General features: G+C 38.5%; 1 long non-coding RNA gene across 1 annotated transcript; it reads left to right on the top strand.

The window, feature by feature from the left end:
• Window positions 1-10,788: 10,788 nt before the first annotated feature.
• LOC148864022 (uncharacterized) lies at window positions 10,789-12,209 on the top strand. Its single transcript, XR_016109062.1, has 4 exons — window positions 10,789-10,903; window positions 11,013-11,062; window positions 11,674-11,743; window positions 11,847-12,209. It is a non-coding gene; the product is annotated as an uncharacterized LOC148864022 (long non-coding RNA).
• Window positions 12,210-12,842: the final 633 nt, after the last annotated feature.

Below are 12,842 nucleotides of genomic sequence, written 5' to 3'. Positions count from 1 at the left end.
AACATTGAATGGTCAACTTGACATTGCTTCATAGGCACATGGAGATTGTTTCAATCCGTAAATTGCCTTTTTAAATCTACACACCTGACCATCCTCCCCTTGAGCAACAAACCCTGGTGGTTGCTCCATATACACTTCTTCACTAAGACCACCATGTAGAAAGGCATTCTTAATTTTGAGCTGAAACAAGGGCCAGTCATACATAGCTGCTAAGGATATTAACACATGACCTGAGCCAATCTTGGCAATAGGAGAGGTCTCTATATAATCCACTCCATACAACTAAGAGTACCCCTTGGCAACCAATCTAGTCTTTAGGTGCTTTATTCTTCCATCTGGTAAGCATGTGATGGTATACACCTATTTCCAACCTATAACATGCTTACTGGGAGGAAGAGTCGTGAGCTCCCACATGATAGAAACAATAGACAAAAGGGAAACAAATTGACGATGGGAAGTAAAAAGATGAGAAACAGAAACATAGTTAGAAATATGATGAAAAGTACAACTACGTTTATCTTTCCGCAAAGCAATGAGGAGATCAAGGCCAAACTAAGAAGGCACCATAGCGTTAGGAGCAACTGTTGGATCTGTTGACGAAGAAGAAACTAGAGGAGGAGCCGGTATGGCGGTACTTATTGATGTGTATACACTTGCTTGATTGGTGGTCGCTCAGTAGGAACTTGCAATGGAAGAGGTAAAGACTTGGGAACAACAAGAATAAGAGGAATGGGATCATAAAAAAGAGCTGGAAGTGGGAGCACAGGAGATGAAGAAACATCACTACTTGCGAAGAACGGAACAAACTCAAAGAAGGTGACATTGGGACACACAAAGGAACGTTGAGAAGTAGGATTATAACACTTGTAGCCCTTTTAAGTCCAAGAGTATCCAAGAAAGATACACTTTGTAGAATGTGCATCTAACTTGTCCATCCCAGGCTGTAGATTATGAACACAGCATACACACCCAAAAACCAAGGTTTAAAATGTCGATATCGATGGAAATGTCGCTTACTAAAATATAGGACATATGTCGGAAATGTCGAGGGGAAATATTGTAAAAATTAGAGACACTGTGGAAATATTATGGAATATGTGGAAATATGCAATGATATTCTGTAAAATGATAAAAGAAGCATTAATACATATTTATAGACTTCATCTTATTCCCAACCATTATATAAAGCTAAGAAACTAAGATCAATAATAAATTAGTAAATGACGATTTACTGATTTATTATGCATTTTGATGTTTTTACAAGGTTATCTGATATTTTCTTTTCTTATTTTTAATTCTGATTTATTATAAATTCTAATATATTTATTTCACACTAGTAAATAGAAATACATTTATTCTGATTTTTTAAATATTCAAGTTATAATACATTATGTTTTATTATAAATTTAATAAATTGATTCTCCTTTTTGTAGTATTAAGATTATGATAAATTCTGATTTCTTATAAAACTTCATGAATTTATTATGATTTTTAATGCTAAATTTATAATAAATTATGATTTAGTATAAAATTTAATAAATTTACTCTGTTTTTTTATATTAAATGTAGAATATGATTTATTATAAAATATAATAAACATTTTCTGATTTTAATAAATATTTTAAAAAATACTAACTAGTTAATATTTTATTACTTGAAAAATATATTTTATGTTTTATATTATAAAGTAATTAATTTATACTTTTGCAATTTATATTTTTCTAATTCTTTTTTATAAATATTTTATTTGAAATATTAAATAGAAATTATTAATGGAATAATTTATATTAATATACTGTATTATATTAATATAAAATACTAATATATTATATTATTAATGTACATTAGTCAATATCCTGTCAACATTAGTCGACATAATAGGAAAAACTGTCTTTTTTTTTATTTGGATCGATTTGGTCGGCATTTCCAAAATATAGGAAATGTCCGACCGAAATAATGTAAATTTTATATTACCATCCATTTTCATGTTGGTGAGCCTCGACATCGACATATGTCGGGCGACATTTGGCGACATTTGGAACCATGCCAAAAACCCTGGAAGGAAAGGGAGACAACATAAGAAAACAAGCTATGGGAAGAAAATCACTCCAAAAATGTTTAGGAACAATCATATGATGCAAAAGGGACTGAGCAGTCTCAAGTAGATGTCGATTCTTGCATTCAGCCACCCCATTTTGTTGAGGGGTATAAGTAGACCTGTTCATGGGATAGGTAGCCCAATGGCCTGGCCTAGCCTTGGTCGAGCTTGGACATATTATTAGGCCCGTGGGTTTGGGCCCTATTATTAGCGGTGGCAATCGGGTAGGTTGGGTTGGGTTTGGTTTGGGTTGAGCTTCAACCCAACCCATCTAACCCGCCAACCCATTAATGACCCAGTTTTATAAAATTAAATGGGTTGGGTTCAACCCAAATCCACTTTAACCCAATCCAACCCGCTCAAACCCATTAATCTTATAATTATGAACTTAAAAGAGAAACTAACTCTCTCTTAACAAATAAATTGGTCATAGCTTGGTGGTAATTGTAGTTACTATTTACATAAGTGGTGAAGGTTCAAATCACATTACATGCATGCTATTTTTACACAAGCGACAAAGCCATTTGACTATGTTCAGATTTTGGGTTTGACCAAACCACATAGGTTCAAACCGGTCAGAGCAACTTGAACTATCTAATTGGATTATCTTTGAGCTAATCACATGAAGGGTGGTTGGACCATTTAGATCTGGAATAGTTCGGTCGGACCGGACCAATTTAGTCAATGGTGGATTGACTCGGACCGGACCATATCAGGTTTGTGCACGGGTTTGGGACCGGACCGACTGACCTGAAGCGGGTCCACGTAAGCAAATTGGGTCAGTCCGGATTCGGGTCGGTTGTGTGGATATTGGTCGGTTGGACGGTCTAGGCTACGGACACCGAACCACCCCGCCCAAAACTGTTTCAGATTCGGGTCGACCCGGATCAGCTTGTGCCAGGTTGGGTTGGGTGGTGTGAATACTGGTTGGACCGAACGACCCAATCCAGGCAGAGAAAGCGGTACCGAACCATCTGCCCGGGGTCTTTTGGATTCGGGTTGACTTGGATTGGGTCTGACTACGTTGAACTGATCTGAACTTAGGTCAAATTGATTTGGATTTATGTTGGGTGAAGTGTGTTGATTCAAGACAACTAAATTTAGTCAGTAATTAATAGAAAATTAATGCATTAATTATAAATTATTTAATTCAAAATGAAGAAAATAAAAAAAAAGGCTAAGGAATTAATACTTATCTTTGTAATTGTTAACCCAATGGTTATCCACAACCCAACCCAACCCATTTAAATGGGCGGGTTGGGTGATGGGTTGATCACACAACCCGCCAAGTAAATGGGCAGGTTGGGTGGGTTAGATACTGGGTGGGTTGGGTGGGTTGGTTGAAAAATTGCCACCCGTACCTATTATCTAACCCCGACTTAATTTTATGCTAGGTAGCTGGGCTCGGGATTTCACATAAAAGCCCGGCCCGACTCGACAATACTTTATATAATAAAATATTAATTATATATATTATTAAAAATAAAATAATGTACATATTTTTTTTCCTGACCGTAATTTTTTCATTCGGCACTATCGTCCTCCCCCATTTTGTTCGAAGTTCGAACTTAGACTGAAAGTTTGGAACTTGGAAGGCTTCTTCCCTTCCACAGCGGTGGTCGGCGATAGCAGTGGTATCATTTACACTACAACAGTGAGCGACGAGGTGACGGACTAGAGTACTCAAGCGGCTTCCCCAATCTATTCTCTCTAAGCTTTAAGTATATAGACCAGAGTAGGTGGTGTCCCCATTCCCCAACAATGGCTGGTGGCATCTATAGGTGGCAAGCCAACAACCAGTGACAAACAACTCCATCAGGTTTCTCTCTTTCTCTCCCCCTCTAGTTCGTTGACCCTTCCTACAAGGCTGCAAAGGCAATATACATTCTAGATCTGGAATCTAGACTAGAAGTGGGGCTCGGGCCTTAGGCTTTTATGAGAGTTGGGCTCGGGCCTTAGGCTTTTATGAGAGTTGGGCTCGGGCCTAGATATATTGTGTTGACTGTTGACAACAAGTGAAAGCTTGGCCCAAGCTTGCCCGTGAATAGGTCTAGGTATAAGTGCATGAGGTTTGATGAATGATCCCATGTTGTTCTAAGTATTCTTGAAATGGTGTATAGTAATATTCTTTCCCATTATCAAAACGAAGAATCTTAATGTGAACACCAAATTGAGTGCGGATTTCAGCATGAAATTTTTGAAAAATGAAGAACAATTCACTCTTTTCTTTCATAAGATAAAGCCATGTCATCCTTGAATAATCATCAAGAAATTTATAAAGTACTCATAACCATTGTACGCCACAACTCTGTTTAGACCCCAAATAGCAGAATAGACTAAAGCAACAAGAGTCAAACTATGACCTTCAACTCTAGGATTGAAGGAAACCTGATGGTGTTTCCCATATTGACATAACTCACATTCCAATGAAGAAATTCGACGGAATGACGGAACAAGTAACCAAAGTGTCTTGAGAAATTGATGACCAAGCCTGTAATGCCATTGGAGAGGTGTAAGAGAAGACTGCATAGCCACTATCGAACAACCACCATCAGGATAATATAATCCACTGGTTTCATGCCCTCCACCAATCTTCATTCCCGTATTGAGATCTAGAAAAACACAAGAGACAGGAAAGAAAGTTATAGAACAATTGAGAGGTTTGGTCAATTTACTAACATACGTAAGGTTAAAAGGAAATGTGGGCACATGTAGAACTGAAGCTAAAGATAATGATGCAATATCAACGTTGCCAACACCACAAACGGGAGAAGTAGAACCATTATCTAAAGTAACTATTTGTGATATAGAGGATGGAGAAAGGGAGGAAAATAAACCTGGAGTCCTAGTCATATGATTGGAAGCTCTAGAACCGATACTCTAGGCTGAAGGCTTGGAAGCTAGACAAGCCATGCCTGATTTGGCAAGATTGACAATATTCGAGTAGGAGGTAGCTTGAAGAAACCTTTCATACTCATCATGTGGAATACTCATCATCTCCTTCCTAGAGGTATTAGTAGATGGGGGGTGCTTGGTCAGCTTACTAAGCATCAATTGCTTCACCACCACTTCTTGTCACTACATGATTGGCCCATGTAGATTATAGCAAAAATTAACAGTGTATCCTTCCATGCCACAAAGTGCACACTTCCTAGGCCTATAACCACGACCTCTCCCTAAGTCTCGACCTCCACTACATCCACCACCACGATTCAACATAGGTCTACCGCGACCTCCCTAAACTCCATGACCTCCTCTATTTCCATGACCTCCCCCTTTCATCACTGTAAGGGTTGATCTATTTGAAATAGTGGAACTCTCTGAAGACCCAATAGTAATCCTACGGAGTTGAGCAAACACATCCTCAAGAGAGGGAAGAGCAGAGCCTCCTAGAATCTGCGCTCTAACTAGTTCTTCATACTAGCTTAATACTCCTCAAGTATTTGATTCCCTTGTTGTAGATTAAAATATTCTTGATAGAGCTGATACACTCTTGTAGTATTGTCTTTTCTAGAATAAAGCTTCTTGGCATGGTCCCATATCTCCTTAGTTGTACCAAGAAACATAAAATTCACACTGATTTTGGGTTCTATACCATTCCACAACCACATCATAATCTGTGTATCTTCTTGTTCCCAATCACTATATCCTTGGGAATCAGCTGAGGGTTTTCTTCTTTAACATGCTTCACCTTCTTCTTGGCTCAAAGAAAGATTTCCATGGGCTTGGCCCATGTCATATAATTCTCACCATTCAACTTGATAGATGTCATTTGTACATTCAGAAAATCAGGGGGGATCATAACACTAGATTTTTTATCACTGTTACTCTCCTACAGTTGCCATGGGTATTAGAAAAGAGGGCAACTTCACTCCACAGCACCACACTACACCATTACCAATCAACTACACACCGTTCTCACACCTATCACCCACTTTTAGCAACAAGAAACACCTAGAAACTCAGAAACATGTTCTGCAACAGGTTTCAGCACTGTTCTCACACCTACCACCCACTTTCATCAAAGAGAAACACACAGAAACTTACTTCTTATGTATACCTGTGAATAGGCAGTCCACAATAGGTCTAGAAATCCACAACTGTTCCCTTTCAGACCACTGAAACACCCCACACGACCTGTTGCACACAAACTGATCACTGATAGTCCCTCTTCAGTACATCGATTAGAGGGTTTCTCTAAAAGTTCACTGAAACAACACTCACTGCATCAACCAGAGGCATGAATACCTCCATAAAGAAAAAACGATCACTCCTTTTTGTCCTCTCTTTGATCCTCTAGGTAGTAACCAAGAAATCTCTGAATAGGTGTGCTGGAGGCGCTGAAAAGGAAAAAAAACTGGGTAGGAAATCAGTGCTCTGATACCATGTTATCAGTTCGATCAGATCTGATTTCCTTCCTGGAATAAAAGGGAAAGAGAAGAAGAAGAAGAAGAAGAAGAAGAAGAAGAAGAAGATGAAGAGTTCAAATGTCTTTTGAGAGAGAAAAAAGTCACCCCTCTCAGCTAGCTAGAATCAAATATATAAGGTTTGCATTGAGTACAAAGACCTTTGCACCCCTCTTTATTATGTATGGGACACTCCAGACATAGACAAAACACTCTTAGATAAAACACTATGAAATGACTCAAGTACCCCTGGACTGTCGACACTAACAGTATCCATGCGTATCTGGGTGCACCGATACAGATATGATATGTCCATATCAATATTTTGGTCCTTTGCTTCTAGGTGACTTTTCTAGACTTTAGAGGGATGTAGATGACTTCCATAGAGTTCAATGGAGGGATGTAGATGACTTTTTTACAATGTAGATGACTTCCATAGAGTTGTAGATGACTTTTTCTAGACTTTAGAGGAAGCTATGACCACTTTAATGGAGGACAAAAAGGAGGCTATCATAGCTTCCTCTTGATAGCTTCCACTATTTTGGTCCTTTGCCCATAACAATCCCATCAGCTTTAACCTCCTCTTGACCACTTCCAAATGCTATCATAGCTTCCTTTAGTTACATAAGTGCGCAGAACCCCTGGAAAAGTTTTTCAGCCACAAGAATGAGAACATCAACCTATTCCTATTTGCAGCTAAGGACATGTGGCATGGTAGGGATGCAAGTCGGGCCAGACTAAGTCAGATTGAGGTCAACCCTTATGCAGTCCAATCTGTGGAGATCCTAACCCTAAAAAACCCAGCCCGAAACTTCTGCTTGGGCTTGGTTGGCCCAATTTGTCTACTTCCTTTTGTCAAATGTTCATATTTCCTAGACTCAAGGGTTGAGGTCAATCCGGTTTTAGCATTATTATATGTAAAAATACATAGTTGTCATGCTTCTGAAAAGTGTCACCTTTAAAATTAAAATTGTTGACATACATATATACATAGCACATGCATTAGAATGCGGTTACCCAATATTGGTCCTAGCTATTTGGGTCTTGGGAGGGGTGGACATAGTCCTTACCTTTGACATTTTTTGCATAGTGGCTGCTCTGAGACTCGAAGCTTTATTCTCATGGGGTGGACATAGTCCTTACCTTTGGCATTTTTTGCATAGTGGCCGCTCTCAGACTCGAAGCTTTATTCTCATGCTCGACATTCCAATGCATACATACATATATACACAAGTGCTTGCATAAAAAAATGTTACTAAGTTGGGTTTGGTTTGGCCAAGGCCGTAACCCTAACCCAACCCAAGGTTAAGCTGGGTTCATACTGTTCAACCCTAACCATAACCTGAACTTCAACCCAATCCAGCTTTTTTGGGTTGGGTTTGGGCCAACCTGGCCCAAGTTGCAGCCTTATGGGATAGGGTGACTTCCACTTGTTGATACCCCTAGGGTCTATTAGTTGCATAGGGAAGTCTTAATCTCAGAAAATGGGAGAACTGGAGAAGTCCATTGTCGTGTATCTCTTCCCTTCAGTGTTTGTAGGAAAAGATAGATTATTTGGGACCCACTTCATGGTGAACAGTACAGGAAGCATATTGAGAAGTGCAGAGTCTTTATTAGTTGGGTTTAATCCTAAGTTGATTTCACATGGCAACACATCCTGAGCAATTGCACTCTCCACAACATATTTCCTTGTTCAAGGGGAAGAGAAGCATAGGGAGAAGTCATCAATAAAAGTAATAAAGGAATAGAAACCACCCATAGGAAATGTAAATGGTTCCTTAATAAGGATTAAGGAAAAACCCAGTTTTTTTTGATAAATAAAATCATCTTCCATTTATTTAATGATTGGTTACATGAAAATCCCCTTAGAGGCGCGAGGTGCCGCCTCTCCGAACAGCAAATACAAAAACTACAACAGAGATTACATGAATGTTGATGTCCAACAAGAGCTACAGTTGTGCCCAGAACAATGTTTCCCTATTTATCCCTTGTTTTGCCAAGACATTGGCAAATGCATTAGCTGATCTCCCAACCCACTGTACTGTTATAGACATATTTCTTGTTAGCCATTTGAATTTCTTTGACTCACTTTTGTAGCCCCAAGTGACATCCTCCAGATTATTTAACCAGTCCACCAGTGTCTTAGAATCTCCTTCAATCTGAAGCTTCTCCACGCCCACTTCTTTTGCAAGAAGTGGCATCCTCCTGGTTAAGGAAAAACTCAGTTCTGACACTTTTTCATGACTTATCTGACTACATTTGGTCATGCCTTGGTGCACAAATTGGATGCTCAAAGACTTGAACCTGCATTCTCACACTTGTCAGCCTGAGATTTTAGCATCCAAGCAATGGCCTGTAAGAAAGAACTAACAATGAATAATATAAATAAGCAGTCCAATAGTATCTTCTACATTTAAATAAAGAAATAAATAAGAAATGTGGAAAAACCAATTAATTTCGTGAAGTTATTTATGATTGTATTGTAAACATTCAAATGGATTGGAAATTCTTTGTTTTTAATCCCAAAGTAGACTAAGATGGTTTGGTCACGTGCATAGAAGACCACCACCAGCACCTGTAAGAAGTGATCTGTTGCAAGTTGAAGGGGCTAGAAGGGCTAGGGATAGACCAAAAAAGACATGGGTTGAAGTAGTTAGAAATGATTTAAGTGCCCATAATTTAACAATGGATATGACATTAAACAGAATGGAATGGTGAAGCAGGATTCATGTTGCCAACCCCATATAGTTGGCAACATGAATCCTACTTGGATGATGATGATGGTGATGATGATGAGGCATACTGAAGTTTTCTATCTTGCAAAAGAGAACTATGCAGATGGATATGCTTTTGTATGGTGTTATTTGAATTATATACGGTCTTATATATTGTGTATTCTATGGTGTATGAAAATTCGAAAACCAACATTCAAGTCTCTCCTGTATGCTTAAAATACTGGTTGTTTGACCCATTGGCCTTGGTTAAAATAGTGCCGTGTGCTTAAAGTTCTCTTTACCATTACGAGGCAAGTATTTAAGAAAGTTGTTTTTCTTGACCAATACTCATGGATTTCCCCTTTTCCAAATAGATAGAGCTATAAAAACAGAGGGATTGCAAAGAATACAACCTCTGACTGGGTAGAAAACTGTTAGTGATGTTTGATATTTTTCATTATAGTTGCATAGTGAGTGGATAGACTATGGGAAGTTTGCTAATGAGATGTGTATCACTATTAGGATGTCAAAGCCTCTCTACCAAGGCATGTTTAGATCAATTGGGTGGTTAATCAACATGATGCAATAACTGCAGGACCCTCTGGATATTCCATTCAGCTCCTGGAACTGTGGAGAGATATGATGTGCATAGGGAAACCAGATGCTGTATTACTTTCTTTTTGGGGAGTAAAGATGCCGTATTACAGATAATACCTTTCAGAACTTGCTACTAATTTATGATGCTGAAAGAATTCCTTAATCCTTATTATGCCTTTATTGTTTTACTTGTTATCCCCTTTTTCTTCCAAATTCAAATTTAGTCGCAATTCAAATCTAATTTTCTTTGCGTGGAGATTGCCTAGTTTGTTGTCCAAGTCAAATAAAACCCCATCTGTAGGTCTAACTTAAATTATAATTTCTCAAGTCAATTGCAAAATCCAGCCCCCAAATTCTCCAACATTGCTGCCGCTTCTAAACCCCACCTGAGTGGGTACTGTACCAAAAAATTTCTTTCAGCCATAGTGAGGTCTCAATATCTTTAACGTGTTACTTCGCAAAACACTTAAAAATGTTGTGGATAGACATGCTTGATTACTAGATGTTTGTGAATACTTGTGGAAACAAAAGCAGGTCGTTGCATGGTAAGATTAACACAACTGCCCATGGATGTAATAGGAATGTGAAAGAGTTTTCTTTAACAGTAGTTTGATGACTGATTGCATAAACTTTCATTTAAGCAAGGCTTGCGCACCTCATTGCTTGAAACAAGTCTATAGGTAATAACTTCACAATCATGGCTAATCACGTGAACGTTGGCTTCAATTCATCTATTTTCCAAGTTAAGGTCCATCAAAGACTTGCCCATTGATGAGGTCCAATTGATTGCCATGTACCAATTTTATGGCACATATCTGGTCATCAAACCATTTACTAATTTGTACGAGGTTCTGATTGTGGCTTATCGTACTCACGGAATAAATCATGGATTTTGAACTCTGCATCTTAATAGATTGTCAGAGATAGGTATGCTTTTTAGTAATGGGTACCTTTGCTAAGGGTTTCTATCTTTTCTTGGTTGTGGTCCATTTCTCGATAGGGTGGGATGATTTTGGAGTATGAAAGGAACAAAACCTACCTAATTATTTGATTTGAGCTGTCCCACTGGAAATACGCCCCTCCACAAGGTCTGAAACGTATCTAGTAGTGTTTCATCATTTCAGAATAACTTTGAGAGATAGCTACGTCTGCCATTTATGGTTACCAATTGCATTTCTTGCCTTGCGATTGCAACAGTTCATTTCGTAGGAACTTTGTCACGATTGCTACATAACTGGACCACAAAGGTGAGTATAATCGCTTTCCTTTTGTTTTTTCTTTACCTTTTTCATCTCCTCAGTAGTAGAAACAAGTGGGGACCCCATCTAATATATATTTGATGGATACTAGGATGTAGATGAGGGCCTTAAATCAGAGGCCAAGTTGTTTGCCAACTAAAAAGGACATTCCCCTTTGGGGGGCTGCCACGAGGCCACCAATGGTTTACTTGGCTTTCAATTTTACATGCACACAAAATGTTTGCTATATTATCGCTATGCGATGTGATCTGACCTGACGGTCCAAAGCCTATTAGCCTACAAGTTCTGATTACTGCCATTCCATATATAGTGGGGTGAGTTGACACTAAACCCTAACAACAACGTTCAGTCCCTTGCATTTTCGAACTGCCAAGAACGGACTGGTGGATGGCATGGGCTAGAAGGCTGAAGCTATAACTGGGACAGACGTAATTAACTGATGGGCCCAATTGTAGTGAGGTTAGGTGATTGATTTTAATAATTCCACGATGAGGGAGATGGATCTATGAGGAAAAGATGGTATCGGTGATTTGTATCATTATTATCATATCTTTGCCTAACTGTTACTGATAGCAATTTACGTGCAACCTCGATGACAGGAAATTTGTTCTAACAACTACGGTTGTTACTGAATGGATAAATACAATTCAATATGTACAAGTGGGCTAGGTAATTGCTCATTTTTTTTCTTTTTTGGGTATTTTTCCAGGCATCTTTTCTGACTTTCATAATGTGTCCATTGGTGTGATCTTCAATGGATGACTTGGTTTAGGGTGGAAAAGAAAGCAGTTCCAAAGACTCATTGCTGAAGCCTTGTCTGTTTGGAAAAATGTAGGGTAGAACCCTTACTAGAGTGGGCTCACAGCTTTTACATATTTGTCAGAGGGACACGAGAATTTAGACAAGACAAATCAGATATGGGTGCAGCGCGAACATGTCCAACTCCTTTAGATGATTGATCATTCTCACCAAGATGGATCACTAACGACTGGATTCATGTACTCTGATTGTCATACACCCCTCCCTCCCTCTCTCTCTCTCTCTCACTCAATATATATATATATATATATAGAAACATACAAGTAATTTATGAGTGTTGGAGCTTTGTCAATCGATATAGCCCTTTCACAATAAATGCTGGGGTACAAGGATGTGCATATGGTGTCAATAGTAGTCTGAGTCTGTAAGGCTCAGTTTTCTTGCATTGCATTGCAGCTATCAGGACAGTCCTGATGTCCAATTTTAATTGGACCTGCCGAGGTACAAGCATGTATTTGGGGTGAATAGTAGTATTCTGCAAGGTTCAGTTTCTTGCTTGGCAGCTATCAGAACTGTCCTAATATCCAATTTCAATTAGACCTAAAATACCCTACAATTTCTTCACTTCTCAGTGATTTTGACATCCTCCTTACACTAATCTTAACATACATTTTGAGTAATTTCAAACTATGTGCTACCTTTATATTATCCACAAACTTGTTGCTGGATAGGATAGCCCAAAATTTCTTAACCATTTTAGATTTCTAAAAGTAAGGCTGTTTTTGTTTTTCTTTCTTTTTTTTTTTTTAATTTTTTTTGTGAAATTGCTTAACAAGTTTCCTCTACTCACTATTTTCTCAAACTTCCTTTGAAAGCGAACAATACAGCCTAAGGGGATTAACTTTTCCATTTTTTAGATTAATTGTGATGAAATCACTGAGGTACATTATATCTTTTGGCCCAGTGACCCTTTAAAAGTGATGCAATCCTCATTAAGCCCAAATGGTGT

Source organism: Nelumbo lutea, chromosome 3 (genome assembly GCF_056320005.1).
Source record: "Nelumbo lutea isolate HS-2025 chromosome 3, American lotus-T2T, whole genome shotgun sequence".
Lineage (NCBI taxonomy): Eukaryota > Viridiplantae > Streptophyta > Magnoliopsida > Proteales > Nelumbonaceae > Nelumbo > Nelumbo lutea.
Note: the sequence above shows the minus strand (reverse complement) of the source record. Positions and strands in the feature narration are given on the sequence as shown.